Consider the following 17,377-nt stretch of genomic DNA (forward strand, 5'->3'; position numbering starts at 1 on the left):
CCCCTAGACATAACGAGTGCAGCAAAATCAGTACGCTAGTTATTGGTTTCGTAACATACCACCAGGGACAAGTGAACATCGACCACAACTTCAACCAACTCACAAAGACCAACCATGTGGATTGTAGGGGACTCGTTAGCTATATCCCCCTCACTTTCCTCTACCATACCAGAAGACACACTAGACCTACATGCTGCCAGAACTGTCAACAGCTCCTCAACAAGCGGAAGTGACAAACCCAATAGATTTGTTTTTTCCGCCAAACTCATTTTTTCAAACTCCTGATTCTCATCACAAGACTTTTCTGCTCGTGTTGCCTCATTTCGACACCAAACACACCATTGAAATGATTTTACACGGTCAATTTAGCTCGTCTTTATCAAGGATGTCAATAATACCCCACTGTACACAATTGTCCAATTGCAGTCTGTACCTTAAGAGTCAATACTGTACCTTAAGGGCAGTGGTTCCCAAACTCAGCAGGGGGGCGCGTGGGTCACTCCCTTTACTTTTTCCACATTTTGTTACGTTACAGCCTCATTCTAAAATCTATGTAATAGTTTCACCCCCCTCATTAGTCTACACACAATACCCCATAATGACAAAGCAAAACAGTGTTTTAGAAATATTATGACATTTACCTAAGCATTCAAACTCTTTACTCAGTACTTTATTGAAGCACCATTGGCTGTCACGCCCTGATCTGTTTCACCTGTCCTTGTGCTTGTCTCCACCCCCATCCAGGTGTCGCTTATTATCCCCGGGTATCATCCCTATGTTTCCTGTCTCTCTGTGCCAGTTCATCCTGTTTTGCCAAGTCAACCAGCATTTTTCTTAGCTCCTATTTCTTTTCCTAGCCCTCCTGGTTTTGACCCTTGCCTGTGCTGACGCCGAACCCACCTGCCTGACCACTCTCCCTGGTCTGGCCTCGAACCTGCCTATCCCCTTATACTCAGCCTATCGGATGGTACTGTTTGGATTCTGACCGGGTTTATGAACTCTTGCCTGTCCCCGACCTGCCTTTTGCCTACCCCTTTTGTCATGATAAATATCGGAGCTCAACCATCTACCTCCTGTGTTTGCATTTGGGTCTCACCTTGTGCCCTAATATTGGCAGCGATTACAGCCTTGAGTCTTCTTGGGTATGATGCTACAAACTTGGCACACATGTATTTGTGGAGTTTCTTCCATTCTTCTCTGCCGATCAAACTCTGTCAGGTTGGATTGGATGCATCGCTGCACAACTATTTTCAGGTCTCTCCAGAGATGTTCGTTGGGGTTCAAGTCCAGGCTCTGGCTGGGCCACTCAATGACATTCAGAGACTTGTCCAAAGCCACTCCTGTGTTGTCCTGTTGGAAGGTGAACCTTCGCCCCATTCTGAGGTCCTGTGCACTCTGGAGCAGGTTTTCATCAAGGATCTCTCTGTACTTTGCTGCATTCATCTTTCCCTTGATCCTGTCTAGTCTCCCAGTCCCTGCCCGCTGAAAAACATCCCTACAACATGATGCTGTCATCACCATGCTTCAACGTAGGGATGGTGTCAGGTTTCCTCCAGATGTTTGGCATTCAGGCCAAAGAGGGAATAAGCAGGAAATCTTTCAACCAGGATTTGTTAATGTTTGTTATTGTCTGTGATAAGGCATATCTGCTGAGAGATTAGTAGTGTTAGGTTCTAATTATCAGAGTAAGAACTCGGACACTATGAAAGCTCACACCAAGTTTATTCGTCCATTGAGTCAATACAGCCGCATCAGATAAAGACATGGTTCCACCACTGATGATGATGATATATATATATATATATATATATATATATATATATATATATATATATATATATTCCAGTTTGGGGTGGGATCTCTTTATTCTCTCTAACCCTTACATCTGTGTTGCTTGGCAGGAAATGAAGTGACGCAGGCAATAAACTGTTCCTTCTCCTTTACTGTAACCTGACCTCGACCCCTTCCTCACTAATCCCCAGCTGTCCACCCTTATCAGCGCCTGCCACCTGTGATAGTCTTCCCTGCCCCCAGTACATTTCAAGCATCCAACATATACATTATACATTTCCCTCCATCCCTCAGATCTTGAATAAGTATATTTAAGTCAATTCGTCAAGAAATCTGACCCAACAGTCCCTCCTCTTGAACAATAGTTTCCTACGGTTCAACTTACATAAACTTGGAAATTACTTATAAAAGAACAAACAACGATAAAAAAAACATGATCCAAAAATAAAACATGATTAACATTCACAGTGAATTTGACAAACTCAGAGACATATGGCCTCTTTTCTACAGTCACACCAAGCACACTCTTATTTCCATTCCTCATAGAACACTGATAACTTCTACCATTTCAACGTTCTCCTTCTGGTTCCTAAGAGAGTGATAGAACAGAACTTGACAAGCAAAATAAAAACACAAAACATAACAGTATTACCACTGTTACGGATACAGTTATCCTGTGTGTGTGTATCCTGTGTGTGTGTTTCTTTTCTCTCCTTCTCCCCTCTCAGGTGAAAATCATCACTCCCCAATCAGTCAACAATCAATCATCAATCAGAAGACACACCTCCTCCTATTTCCTGACCTATCACAGTTCCTTTCCCATGGTTTAAAAACCCCATCATTTGTTTGTTCTAGAGCTCAATCTCTCTGTAAATGTCATGTCTGTAGGTCTCTGTGTTTCACTCTCGCTTTGTGTCTTAACCTCTCTTTTGTTTAAGCACCTCATAGCACTTTGTATTGTTTTTGGTTATGGTATTTGTGTTTGATTGCTGGTGGGAAAAGGGGGAAACCAAGACAAGTCGCCCATGGGCATACACTACCCGTAGGTGAACTTTGTTAAATACACTAGTTAGAACTGGGCGGACCACCCACTGTATTTTTGGTTAGTTAGTTAGCTGTTGTTAAAATAGGCTAGTCTAGCTTAGGGGTGTTTTTGAATACTTATTGTTTCTTTCCTAGGGTCCAGCTCAGCCCCTTTTCCTGCTCCCCCCATTGCTCCCAGACCCAACCCATCTGTATGTCTACAGTGAAATCTAGTCTCCCTCTCTCATTAGCTCCGCTTCCTCTGTCATGACGTCTTCAAGCTCACCCATTATGCAGCTGGATCTCACTTGCTGTGAGACCTATGACCCCACCGAGGAGAGACATGACGATCTGCACCGCTGCAGGAGCTGTAAGGTGTACAATGTGGATCGGACCAATGCTTTCCCAACGCCCCCGCCTGATGTATCTTGATGGACACTCAATGTCCAGAATTCAGCCCATGCTCTTGGTTATCTCCTGCTCCTCGTGTGCAGCTTTCACCATACTGTACACACTGCAACGCACGGGTCATTTCCTAACAGGACAACATTGACTCTCCCATTATGGCTAGATTACTAATTTGTGGCATGTGAATAACAGCCCCCCGGTACTCCCATCGGTCTCCCAGCTACCAAGCCAAGCTGCTAATGTAACCCCTGGTGCTGCTAATGTAACCCCTGGTGCTGCTAATGTAACCCCTGGTGCTGCTAATGTAACCCCTGGTGCTGCTAATGTAACCCCTGGTGCTGCTAATGTAACCCCCGGTGCTGCTAATGTAACCCCCGGTGCTGCTAATGTAACCCCCGGTGCTGCTAATGTAACCCCCGGTGCTGCTGACCTAACCCCCGGTGCTGCTGACCTAACCCCCGGTGCTGCTGACCTAACCCCCGGTGCTGCTGACCTAACCCCCGGTGCTGCTGACCTAACCCCCGGTGCTGCTGACGTAACCCCCGGTGCTGCTGACGTAACCCCCGGTGCTGCTGACGTAACCCCTGGTGCTACTGACGTAACCCCTGGTGCTGCTAATGTAACCCCTGGTGCTGCTAATGTAACCCCTGGTGCTGCTAATGTAACCCCTGGTGCTGCTAATGTAACCCCTGGTGCTGCTAATGTAACCCCCGGTGCTGCTAATGTAACCCCTGGTGCTGCTAATGTAACCCCCGGTGCTGCTAATGTAACCCCCGGTGCTGCTGACCTAACCCCCGGTGCTGCTGACCTAACCCCCGGTGCTGCTGACCTAACCCCCGGTGCTGCTGACCTAACCCCGGTGCTGCTGACCTAACCCCCGGTGCTGCTGACGTAACCCCCGGTGCTGCTGACGTAACCCCCGGTGCTGCTGACGTAACCCCCGGTGCTACTGACGTAACCCCCGGTGCTACTGACGTAACCCCCGGTGCTACTGACGTAACCCCCGGTGCTACTGACGTAACCCCCGGTGCTACTGACGTAACCCCTGGTGCTACTGACGTGGCCCATGACTGTAGCCTTCATAAAACTGTACGTTCAGAATCAGCATCCACCTTGTGTGTGTTTGTGTGTGCGAGTGTGTGTGTGTCAAAAGCCCCCTAACGCCTCTCCCACGCACCCCCTCACAGCCCATAGGCCCTGCCTGATTGATAGCGACCCATGCCTGTGCACGATCATTGGCTCTGGGGTTCATTACGTGCTTGACTGAGCCTGTGATGGGAGAGGTGAGGGGGCGGTACGTAGAGTTATAGTACATATAGTGATTATGAAGAGCCCCCTGCTTCACTCTGACGACCCCCATCTATCTCTGACCCCCCTGCTTTAGTCTGACCCCCCCATCTATCTCCGACCCCCCCTGCTGTATACTATAATCTGCAGTCCTACCACAGCACAGCCATAATGGAGCAAATCGCCAGTAAAACACGTGGGTCTAGTGGCCTCCACAAATCTCCGACCCCCCCCTCAACCCAGCTCACCCCCCCCACCCTTCATGACACAGCAGGACAGCCTTAATAGAACTGGACTGGACTGTTCGTCAGGCACACGCTTGGCCTAACCCCTGGTGCTACTTACCTAACCCCTGGTGCTACTGACCTAACCCCTGGTGCTACTGACCTAACCCCTGGTGCTACTGACCGAACCCCTGGTGCTACTGACCAAACCCCTGGTGCTACTGACCGAACCCCTGGTGCTACTGACCGAACCCCTGGTGCTACTGACCGAACCCCTGGTGCTACTGACCGAACCCCTGGTGCTACTGACCTAACCCCTGGTGCTACTGACCTAACCCCTGGTGCTACTGACCTAACCCCTGGTGCTACTGACCTAACCCCTGGTGCTACTGACCTAACCCCTGGTGCTACTAACGTAACCCCTGGTGCTACTAACGTAACCCCTGGTGCTACTAACGTAACCCCTGGTGCTACTAACGTAACCCCTGGTGCTACTAACGTAACCCCTGGTGCTACTAACGTAACCCCTGGTGCTACTAACGTAACCCCTGGTGCTACTAACGTAACCCCTGGTGCTACTAATGTAACCCCTGGTGCTACTGACCTAACCCCTGGTGCTACTGACCTAACCCCTGGTGCTACTGACCTAACCCCTGGTGCTACTGACCTAACCCCTGGTGCTACTGACCTAACCCCTGGTGCTACTGACCTAACCCCTGGTGCTACTGACCTAACCCCTGGTGCTACTGACCTAACCCCTGGTGCTACTGACCTAACCCCTGGTGCTACTAATGTAACCCCTGGTGCTACTAATGTAACCCCTGGTGCTACTAATGTAACCCCTGGTGCTACTGACCTAATCCTTTGTGCTACTGACCTAACCCCTGGTGCTACTGACCTAACCCCTGGTGCTACCTATGTAACCCCTGGTGCTACCTATGTAACCCCTGGTGCTACTAATGTAACCCCTGGTGCTACTAATGTAACCCCTGGTGCTACTGACCTAACCCTTTGTGCTACTAATGTAACCCCTGGTGCTACTGACCTAACCCCTGGTGCTACTGACCTAACCCCTGGTGCTACTGACCTAACCCCTGGTGCTACTGACCTAACCCCTGGTGCTACTGACCTAACCCCTGGTGCTACTGACCTAACCCCTGGTGCTACTAATGTAACGCCTGCTGCTACTGACCTAATCCTTTGTGCTACTGACCTAATCCTTTGTGCTACTGACCTAACCCCTGGTGCTACTGACCTAACCCCTGGTGCTACCTATGTAACCCTTTGTGCTACTAATGTAACCCCTGGTGCTACTAATGTAACCCCTGGTGCTACTGACCTAACCCTTTGTGCTACTAATGTAACCCCTGGTGCTACTAATGTAACCCCTGGTGCTACTGAGCTAACCCCTGGTGCTACTGACCTAACCCCTGGTGCTACTGACCGAACCCCTGGTGTTACTGACCGAACCCCTGGTGCTACTGACCGAACCCCTGGTGCTACTGACCGAACCCCTGGTGCTACTGACCGAACCCCTGGTGCTACTGACCTAACCCCTGGTGCTACTAATGTAACCCCTGGTGCTACTAACGTAACCCCTGGTGCTACTAACGTAACCCCTGGTGCTACTAACGTAACCCCTGGTGCTACTAACGTAACCCCTGGTGCTACTAACGTAACCCCTGGTGCTACTAATGTAACCCCTGGTGCTACTGACCTAACCCCTGGTGCTACTGACCTAACCCCTGGTGCTACTGACCTAACCCCTGGTGCTACTGACCTAACCCCTGGTGCTACTGACCTAACCCCTGGTGCTACTGACCTAACCCCTGGTGCTACTAATGTAACCCCTGGTGCTACTAATGTAACCCCTGGTGCTACTAATGTAACCCCTGGTGCTACTAATGTAACCCCTGGTGCTACTAATGTAACCCCTGGTGCTACTGACCTAATCCTTTGTGCTACTGACCTAACCCCTGGTGCTACCTATGTAACCCCTGGTGCTACCTATGTAACCCCTGGTGCTACCTATGTAACCCCTGGTGCTACTAATGTAACCCCTGGTGCTACTAATGTAACCCCTGGTGCTACTGACCTAACCCTTTGTGCTACTAACCTAACCCCTGGTGCTACTGACCTAACCCCTGGTGCTACTGACCTAACCCCTGGTGCTACTGACCTAACCCCTGGTGCTACTGACCTAACCCCTGGTGCTACTGACCTAACCCCTGGTGCTACTGACCTAACCCCTGGTGCTACTAATGTAACGCCTGCTGCTACTGACCTAATCCTTTGTGCTACTGACCTAATCCTTTGTGCTACTGACCTAACCCCTGGTGCTACTGACCTAACCCCTGGTGCTACCTATGTAACCCTTTGTGCTACTAATGTAACCCCTGGTGCTACTAATGTAACCCCTGGTGCTACTGACCTAACCCTTTGTGCTACTAATGTAACCCCTGGTGTTACTAACGTAACCCCTGGTGCTACTGACCTAACCCCTGGTGCTACTGACCTAACCCCTGGTGCTACTGACCTAACCCCAGGTGCTACTGACCTAACCAGTGGTTGGCACATACAGTCATGGACAAAAATGTTGGCACCCTTGCACTTTTTTCCAGAAAAACATTTGAAAAAAAATATTAACTTTAGGTATCCACATATGTATGTCTTTGTGTTGCAGTTGAAGAAAACAAATCTGAATAATTTACTAAAAGCTTCAACTAAATTAGTCCTAAATAGGTCCGGACAATATTATCGGCACCTTCTAGATTTAGTTCTAAATAATGACATTTCAAGCAGGTGATTCTTCTTTACTTTGGAATTGAAATCAGCTGTGTGTGTTTCCACCGTACGTAATGTTATCAAGAAGTTTAAGGCCCATGCCACCGCAGCCAACCTCCCTGGACGTGGACGCAAGAGAGAACCTGATGGAAGACTGCAGCGAAGGATTGTTTGAACGGTGGAGAAAGCATCCCGATCAACTGCCACATAGTTTCAAGCTGAACTTCAGACACAAGGTAAAACAGTTTCAACTCGCACCATCCGTTGCCAACTCAATGAAAGGGGGTTATATGGTAGAGGACCCAGGAGGAGCCCACTGATGAGGGATGTGTCAAAACACCCCAGAACAAGTCAGTATCCTTCTGGGAGAATGTCCTGTGAACAGATTAGTCACGACTTCCGCCGAGGTTGGCTCTCCTGCCCGTTCGGGCGGTGCTCAGAGGTCGTCGTCACCGTCCTACTAGCCACTACCGATCCCTTTTTGTGTATCTGTTGGTTTTGTCTGATTGGTTTCACCTGTGTGTTGTTTAGTTAATTAGTGTCTGTATATAATGTAGGTTGTCCCGCCCTTGTTTTGTGCGGGATTGTTTATTTTGTCATCTATGTCTGTCGGTGTTCTTGTGTTTCTTATTCTCCAGTTCGTCTGTTATCCTGTGTTGGATAATTTCACCCTGTGTGTATTTGGGTTGACCGTGTTTATTTGTTCACCGGAGAATAAAACTTTCATATCGCTATCTGCTCTCTGCGCCTGATTCCACCCACCTTGATTAGACGTGACAAGATTAGACCAAATTAGAGCTATTTGGTAAAGCACGCCCTCATTATGTTTACAGAAAACAAAAGTAAGCCTTCAAAGAAAATAAAACCTTCCCTACAATTAAATATGGAGAAGGTTCAGTGATGTTTTGGGGACGCTTTGCTGCCATTGGCACAGGGTGCCTTGAACGTGTGCATGGCACCATGAAATCAGGAGAATACCAAGGCATTTTGGAGAGCAATGTCGGACCCAGTGTCAGAAAGCTGGGCCTCCGTCGAAGGTCATGGGTCTTCCAGTAGGACAATGATCCCAAACACACTTCAAAAAATACCCAGGAACGGTTCAAGACAAAACGCTGGACTGTTCTGGAGTGGTAATCAATGAGTCCAGATCTAAATCACATTGAAAAGTGGTGTAGAGATCTGGAAACAGCAGTCAGGAGAAGGTACCCTTCTAGTCTGTGGAGAGATCTGGAAACAGCAGTCAGGAGAAGGTACCCTTCTAGTCTGTGTAGAGATCTGGAAACAGCAGTCAGGAGAAGGTACCCTTCTAGTCTGTGGAGAGATCTGAAACCAGCAGTCAGGAGAAGGTACCCTTCTAGTCTGTGGAGAGATCTGGAAACAGCAGTCAGGAGAAGGTACCCTTCTAGTCTGTGTAGAGATCTGAAAACAGCAGTCAGGAGAAGGTACCCTTCTAGTCTGTGTAGAGATCTGGAAACAGCAGTCAGGAGAAGGTACCCTTCTAGTCTGTGGAGAGATCTGGAAACAGCAGTCAGGAGAAGGTACCCTTCTAATCTGTGGAGAGATCTGGAAACAGCAGTCAGGAGAAGGTACCGTTCTAGTCTGTGGAGAGATCTGGAAACAGCAGTCAGGAGAAGGTACCCTTCTAATCTGTGGAGAGATCTGGAAACAGCAGTCAGGAGAAGGTACCCTTCTAGTCTGTGGAGAGATCTGGAAACAGCAGTCAGGAGAAGGTACCCTTCTAGTCTGTGGAGAGATCTGGAAACAGCAGTCAGGAGAAGGTACCCTTCTAGTCTGTGGAGAGATCTGGAAACAGCAGTCAGGAGAAGGTACCCTTCTAGTCTGTGGAGAGATCTGGAAACAGCAGTCGGTAGAAGGCACCCTTCTAATCTTGCACAAGAGGAGCAGGCCAAACGAATGACTTTGCATAATGTATGTAAGACGCTAATACAGAGTCCTCTGTAATTATTGGGACAGTGACGCATCTTTTCTTTTTATGATTTTAAACTAAAAAAGTTTGGATTTGTAATCAAACGACTATGAGGCTAAAGTGCAGACTGTCAGCTTTAATTTGAGAGTTTTAAATCCATATATTTGGTGAATACAGCCATGTAGAGTAGGATCTCTAATACAGCTACATACAGTAGGATCTCTAATACAGCTACATACAGTAGGATCTCTAATACAGCCATGTAGAGTAGGATCTCTAATACAGCCATGTAGAGTAGGATCTCTAATACAGCCATGTAGAGTAGGATCTCTAATACAGCTACATACAGTAGGATCTCTAATACAGCCATGTAGAGTAGGATCTCTAATACAGCTCCATACAGTAGGACCACTAATACAGCTACATACAGTAGGATCTCTAATACAGCTACATGCAGTGATACCACTAATACAGCTACATACAGTAGGATCTCTAATACAGCTACATGCAGTGATACCACTAATACAGCTACATACAGTAGGATCTCTAATACAGCTACATGCAGTGATACCACTAATACAGCTACATACAGTAGGATCTCTAATACAGCTACATACAGTAGGATCTCTATAGCTACATGCAGTGATACCACTCATACAGCTACATACAGTATGATCTCTAATACAGCTCATACAGTAGGATCTCTAATATAGCTACATGCAGTGATACCACTAATACAGCTACATACAGTAGGATCTCTAGTACAGCTACATACAGTAGGATCTCTAGTACAGCTACATGCAGTAGGACCACTAATACAGCTACATACAGTAGGACCACTAATACAGCTACATACAGTAGGACCACTAATACAGCTACATACAGTAGGACCACTAATACAGCTACATACAGTAGTATCTCTAATACAGCTACATACAGTAGGACCACTGATACAGCTACATACAGTAGGATCTGTGTGCCATTTGGTCTGTCCCACGTCTTGGTGTCAGTCTAGGGAGCGTACACTAATATTTGGACTGTATGGTTATTTGCATTCTGATCACAACTTGTGAACGGCTCTCATTAAAGCAGAGCAGACGTAGGCAGGCGATAGCAAGATTCAGGACCCAACAGGTGACGCTAAGTGATTGAAGGCTTTTACTTTCTATACTGTTTGCCATTGGATATCCTTTCAAATTTCTCTCTCTCTCTCTCTGTTTCTTTGTTTCTTTATATCCCCCACGACAACCACTTCCCCTCCTTTACCTGTTCTATCTATCCCATAGATCAACATTATTTTCTTTATCCCCACCCCTCCCTCTCTGTCCCTCTCCCTCTCCATCTTTCTTCCCTTGTGCTCTCTCTCTCACTCCTCTCTGTCCATCTCTCTCTCACTCTTCTCTGTCCATCTCCCTCTATCTTCCCTCATACTCTCCCTCTCTGTCCATCTCACCCTCTCTTTCTTCCCTTGTACTCTACCTCTCTCCTCTCTGTCCATCTCCCTCTATCTTCCCTCATACTCTCCCTCTCTCCTCTCTGTCCATCTCACCCTCTCTTTCTTCCCTCGTACTCTACCTCTCTCCTCTCTGTCCATCTCCCTCTCTCTCTTCCCTCGTACTCTACCTCTCTCCTCTTTGTCCATCTCCCCCTCTGTCTTTCTTCTCTCGTGCTCTCCCTCTCTCCTCTCTGTCCATCTCACCCTCTGTCTTTCTTCTCTCGTGCTCTCCCTCTCTTTGTCCATCTCCCTCTCTCTCTTCCCTCGTACTCTACCTCTCTCCTCTCTGTCCATCTCCCTCTCTCTCTTCTCTCGGGCTCTCCATCTCTCCTCTCTGTCCATCTCCCTCTCTTTCTTCTCTCGGGCTCTCCATCTCTCCTCTCTGTCCATCTCCCTCTCTCTCTTCCCTCGTACTCTACCTCTCTCCTCTCTGTCCATCTCCCTCTCTCTCTTCCCTCGTACTCTACCTCTCTCCTCTTTGTCCATCTCACCCTCTGTCTTTCTTCTCTCGTGCTCTCCCTCTCTCCTCTCTGTCCATCTCCCTCTCTCCTCTCTGTCCATCTCACCCTCTGTCTTTCTTCTCTCGTGCTCTCCCTCTCTTTGTCCATCTCCCTCTCTCTCTTCCCTCGTACTCTACCTCTCTCCTCTCTGTCCATCTCCCTATCCTCTCTGTCCATCTCCCTCTCTCTCTTCCCTCGGGCTCTCCATCTCTCCTCTCTGTCCATCTGCCTCTCTCTCTTCCCTCATGCTCTCCCTCTCCTCTCTGTCTTGCTTCCCTTGTGCTCTCTCTCTCACTCCTCTCTGTCTCAACTCTCCTCTCCTCCTTCAATCACTCTTACATTCGCTGTAGTGATGAGCCTGCTGCTGGGAGCCCAGTTCTCTTCTTCCTCCTCTTCATATCTTCTTCTTCCTCCTCTCCAGTGGCTGTGTGGGTAGTTACTGTCACCGGCAGCTGCAGTGGTAGGGACCTGGCAGGACCACAGACATGGGGACCAATGAGACAGGTATGGAGATACTGTGAAGACCGGCTGTAAAAGGTACAAGTCTTACTTATCCTTTTACCTGATGACACACGGCTAGTTTTGTCTGGCATCACAGGTTTGTCTGGCATCACAGGTTTGTCTGGCATCACAGGTTTGTCTGGCATCACAGGTATAGCAGATGCTGTCCATACAAAGAGAATAGAGTAGAAGGGAAAGGCTGCCATCTCTTCAAATGTTTACATGCTGGATATCTCTTCAAATGTTTACATGCTGGATATCTCTTCAAATGTCTACATACTGGATATCTCTTCAAATGTCTACATGCTGGATATCTCTTCAAATGTCTACATGCTGGATATCTCTTCAAATGTCTACATGCTGGATATCTCTTCAAATGTCTACATGCTGGATATCTCTTCAAATGTCTACATGCTGGATATCTCTTCAAATGTCTACATGCTGGATATCTCTTCAAATGTCTACATGCTGGATATCTCTTCAAATGTCTACATGCTGGATATCTCTTCAAATGTCTACATGCTGGATATCTCTTCAAATGTTTACATGCTGGATATCTCTTCAAATGTCTACATGCTGGATATCTCTTCAAATGTCTACATACTGGATATCTCTTCAAATGTTTACATACGTTACTTGAGGTACAGTTAATAGTCAGTGCTGTCTTTTATTTTATTTTTATTGTTCGTCCTTAAAAGTGGAAAGGTTTACACCATGGAGCCGGATTGGAAAGGTTTACACCATGGAGCCGGATTGGAAAGGTTTACACCATGGAGCCGGATTGGAAAGGTTTACACCATGGAGCAGGATTGGAAAGGTTTACACCATGGAGCCTCACCTCCCTCTTTCTCCGATCTTCATCTGAAAATGGTGATATCAACCCATTACACACAAAACCAATGAGGGTTCCTCAAGGGTTCTTTAGGAAGGATGATGGTTCTAGAATGGTGATTCTGGAACCGTACTGACCCAAATAACCCTTTAATTAGCCCTTCAGTGGTTCTTTACACTTCAGAAAAGTGTTCTTTTAAATTTTAGCAACAGTTCAAATGTAGGGGTCGGTGGCTCATAAGAATATTTTGGGGGCGTGGTTTGCTCACAGCTCTTTTTGTGCATCCGAGAGTGAGAGTGTCATTTCGGTTGATCTAATCTGTTGTGTTACACTATTCCATGTTATATACGCCTATGACCAGTGATGGTGTCTCGTGAAAGACTCGTGTACAATTTGGCCAGTTGAGAACGGTAGCAGTTCTCTCTTCTCTCCTCAGGGACCCCCGGCTGTTCCAGAGCTAGCACACCTGATTCAACTTGGTAATAAAACACAATGGAATTTTAACAATATAACACAGCTATTAAACCAGAATATAGATGCTGTATCATTCTACATAGAACCTGAGATTGAGAATGGTTCTTAAGACTCCCGAGTGGTGCAGCAGTCTAAGTCACTGCATCTCAGTGCTCGAGGCATCACTACAGACCCTGGTTCGATTCCAGGCTGTATCACAACCCGGGCCGTGATTGGGAGTCCCATAAGGCGTCGCACAATTGGCCCAGCATCGTCCGGGTTCTGTCGGGGTAGGCCGTCATTGTAAAATAAGAATTTGTTCTGACTTGCCTAGTTAAATAAAGGTTAATAAACATTTACAGAAGGTTAGGTTTTCAGTGTGTACGTATGACTAACAGCCTCCTATAAAGAACCTTTCTCAATCTCAAAAATTCTTTGTATAACGATAATGCATTTTTATTCTGGTTTAATAGCTGTGTTATATTGTTAAAATTCCATTGTGTTGTATTAACAAGCTGAAATCAGGTGAACCATTGGTGTCCAGTGTGTATGTATGACTAACAACCTCCTCGTAAGTAGACACAGACCTGGCACAGAATGCTTCAGGGTTACATAGTTTTATATTTGACTATTCAGTATATACTAACTCCTGTGATAAAGAACATCTTGCAACGACAACAAAAATAATCTAAACCTCCACAGGTGATTCTTGGAATCAGAGACAAATGGTCTGAAATATAGTGAATTATATCCACAAGATAAAATAACTAAGTGATCCATATACTTTATAGTGCAAACACTTTTTAAGAGGCTTTTAAGTAAAACCAATATCTAGTGCGCTTTCCATTGATGTAGAGGCTTTTAAGTCAAACCAATATTAGTGTCTGGACTTCGATTTGTATATCGTTCAATGCTTTTCCTCTTGTACCACGGAGAGGATAGCAGGTTTATTGCCTGGCCGTCACGCCCTGACCTTAGAGAGCCTTTTTATGTCTCTCTTTGGTTTGGTCAGGGTGTGATTTGGGGTGGGCATTCTATGCTTTTGTTTTCTATGATTTTGTATTTCTATGTTTTGGCTGGGTATGGTTCACAAGACAGCTGTCTATCGTTGTCTCTGATTGGGAACAATACTTAGGTAGCCCTTTTTCCCACCTGTCTTTGTGGGTAGTTAACTTTGTTTGTGGCACATAGCCCTTAAGCTTCACAGTTGTTCTTGTATTGTTTGTTTTGTTGGCGTTATCCTAATAAAAATGAATATGTACGCTCACCACGCTGCTCTTTGGTCTACTTCATTTGACGGCAGTGACACTGGCGACGGCTAGTTACTGTAATAATTGCCGTGTCGGTGTTGTCTCTCATAACTATGATCTTCCTCACTTCTTTGTCCTAAGATGAGAAAATAGACCTGGATCACGTTCATTAAAGCACAACGTTAAAGAAGGTATTTTTCAAAGGAAAAGAAAGTCCAGGTAGTCTCTCCCTGTTTCAATCCGTAGACATTTCGTGCATCAACTGTTTTGCCACCAGGAATATCTGCAATGCATGGTTTTCCACAGGGCGAACGGATCAATAGCTAGAAGGGAAAATGTGGGTTTTGTATTTCTGTCAGCCCTACTGCGAGCCCACGTTCTCCTATTAAACACCTGGATACCAGGATGCATCCCAAATGGCACACTATGCCCTGCCTACAGTGCCTTGAGAAAGTATTCACCCCCTTGGCATTTTTCCTATTTTGTTGCCTTACAAACTGGAACTAAAATACATTTTTTTGGTGGGGTTGTATCATTTGATTTACACAACATGCCTACCACTTTGAAGATTGAAGATGGTTTTTTATTGTGAAACAAACAAGAAAAAAAGAAAAAAATTGAATACTTGAGCGTGCATAAATATTTACCCCCCCCAAAAGCCAATACTTGTAGAGCCACCTTTTGCAGCAATTACAGCTGCAAGTCTCTATAAACTTGCCACATCTAGCCACTGTAATTTTTGCCAATTCTTCAAGGCAAAACTGCTCCAGCTCCTTCATGTTGGATGGGTTCCTGCCAGTGTACAGCAATATTTAAGTCATACCACAGAGTCTCAATTGAATTGAGGTCTGTGCTTTTTTAACTAAGCCCTTCCCAGACATTTAAATGTTTCCCCTTAAACCACTTGAGTGTTGCTTTAGCAGATTGATTAGGGTCATTGTCCTGCTGGAAGGTGAATCATATGACCGATCATGTGACACTTAGATTGCACAGAGGTGGACTTTGTGACTTCTGAAGGTAATTGGTTGCACCAGATCTTATTTAGGGGCTTCACAGCAAAGGGGGGAATACATATACACACACCACTTTTCTGTTATTTTTAAGTACTCAGGGCACACCTCTGGAGCGAGCTAGAAATAGCCAGTGTCTTGCAATGCCAGGAGTTAATTTATGCCCACGGCTGCCTCTGTGCCAAGACTGGCAGAGCTGACTGCTGAAGAGAGAAGCAATCAGTGTTATAAAGGACTCGTTACAGCATATCCCACTAGTAGATTGAGTCATTACAGCATATCTCACTAGTAGATTATGAGTCATTACAGCATATCCCACTAGTAGATTATGAGTCATTACAGCATATCTCGCTAGAAGATTATGAGTCATTACAGCATATCTCGCTAGAAGATTATGAGTCATTACAGCATATCTCGCTAGAAGATTATGAGTCATTACAGCATATCCCACTAGTAGATTATGAGTCATTACAGCATATCCCACTAGTAGATTATGAGTCATTACAGCATATCCCACTAGAAGATTATGAGTCATTACAGCATATCTCGCTAGAAGATTATGAGTCATTACAGCATATCCCACTAGAAGATTATGAGTCATTACATCACATCTCGCTAGTAGATTATGAGTCATTACAGCACATCTCACTAGTAGATTATGAGTCATTACATCACATCTCACTAGTAGATTATGAGTCATTACACCATATATCACTAGTAGATTATGAGTCATTACACCATATATCACTAGTAGATTATGAGTCATTACAGCACATCTCACTAGTAGATTATGAGTCATTACAGCACATCTCACTAGTAGATTATGAGTCATTACAGCATATCCCACTAGTAGATTATGAGTCATTACAGCATATCCCACTAGTAGATTATGAGTAATTACAGCATATCTCACTAGTAGATTATGAGTCATTACATAATATCCCACTAGTAGATTATGAGTCATTACAGCATATCCCACAAGTAGATTATGAGTCATTACGACATATATCACTAGTAGATTATGAGTCATTACAGCATATCTCGCTAGTAGATTATGAGTCATTACAGCATATCTCGCTAGTAGATGAGTCATTACAGCATATCTCACTAGTAGATGAGTCATTACAGCATATCTCACTAGTAGATGAGTCATTACAGCATATCTCACTAGTAGATTATGAGTCATTACAGCATATCTCGCTAGTAGATTATGAGTCATTACAGCATATCTCGCTAGTAGATGAGTCATTACAGCATATCTCGCTAGTAGATTATGAGTCATTACAGCATATCTCACTAGTAGATGAGTCATTACAGCATATCTCACTAGTAGATTATGAGTCATTACATCACATCTCACTAGTAGATTATGAGTCATTACAGCACATCTCACTAGTAGATTATGAGTCATTACATAATATCCCACTAGTAGATTATGAGTCATTACAGCATATCCCACAAGTAGATTATGAGTCATTACAACATATATCACTAGTAGATTATGAGTCATTACAGCATATCTCACTAGTAGATTATGAGTAAGTACAGCATATTCCACTAGTAGATTATGAGTCATTACAGCATATCCCACTAGAAGATTATGAGTCATTACAGCATATCTCGCTAGTAGATTATGAGTCATTACAGCACATCTCACTAGTAGATTATGAGTCATTACATCACATCTCACTAGTAGATTATGAGTCATTACACCATATATCACTAGTAGATTATGAGTCATTACACCATATATCACTAGTAGATTATGAGTCATTACACCATATATCACTAGTAGATTATGAGTCATTACAGCATAACTCACTGGTAGATTATGAGTCATTACAGCATATATCACTAGTAGATTATAAGGGCTGGAGAAAAAAAACAAAGAT

The sequence above is a fragment of the Oncorhynchus masou genome, chromosome 31, assembly GCF_036934945.1.
Source record: "Oncorhynchus masou masou isolate Uvic2021 chromosome 31, UVic_Omas_1.1, whole genome shotgun sequence".
NCBI classification, from domain to species: Eukaryota; Metazoa; Chordata; class Actinopteri; order Salmoniformes; family Salmonidae; genus Oncorhynchus; species Oncorhynchus masou.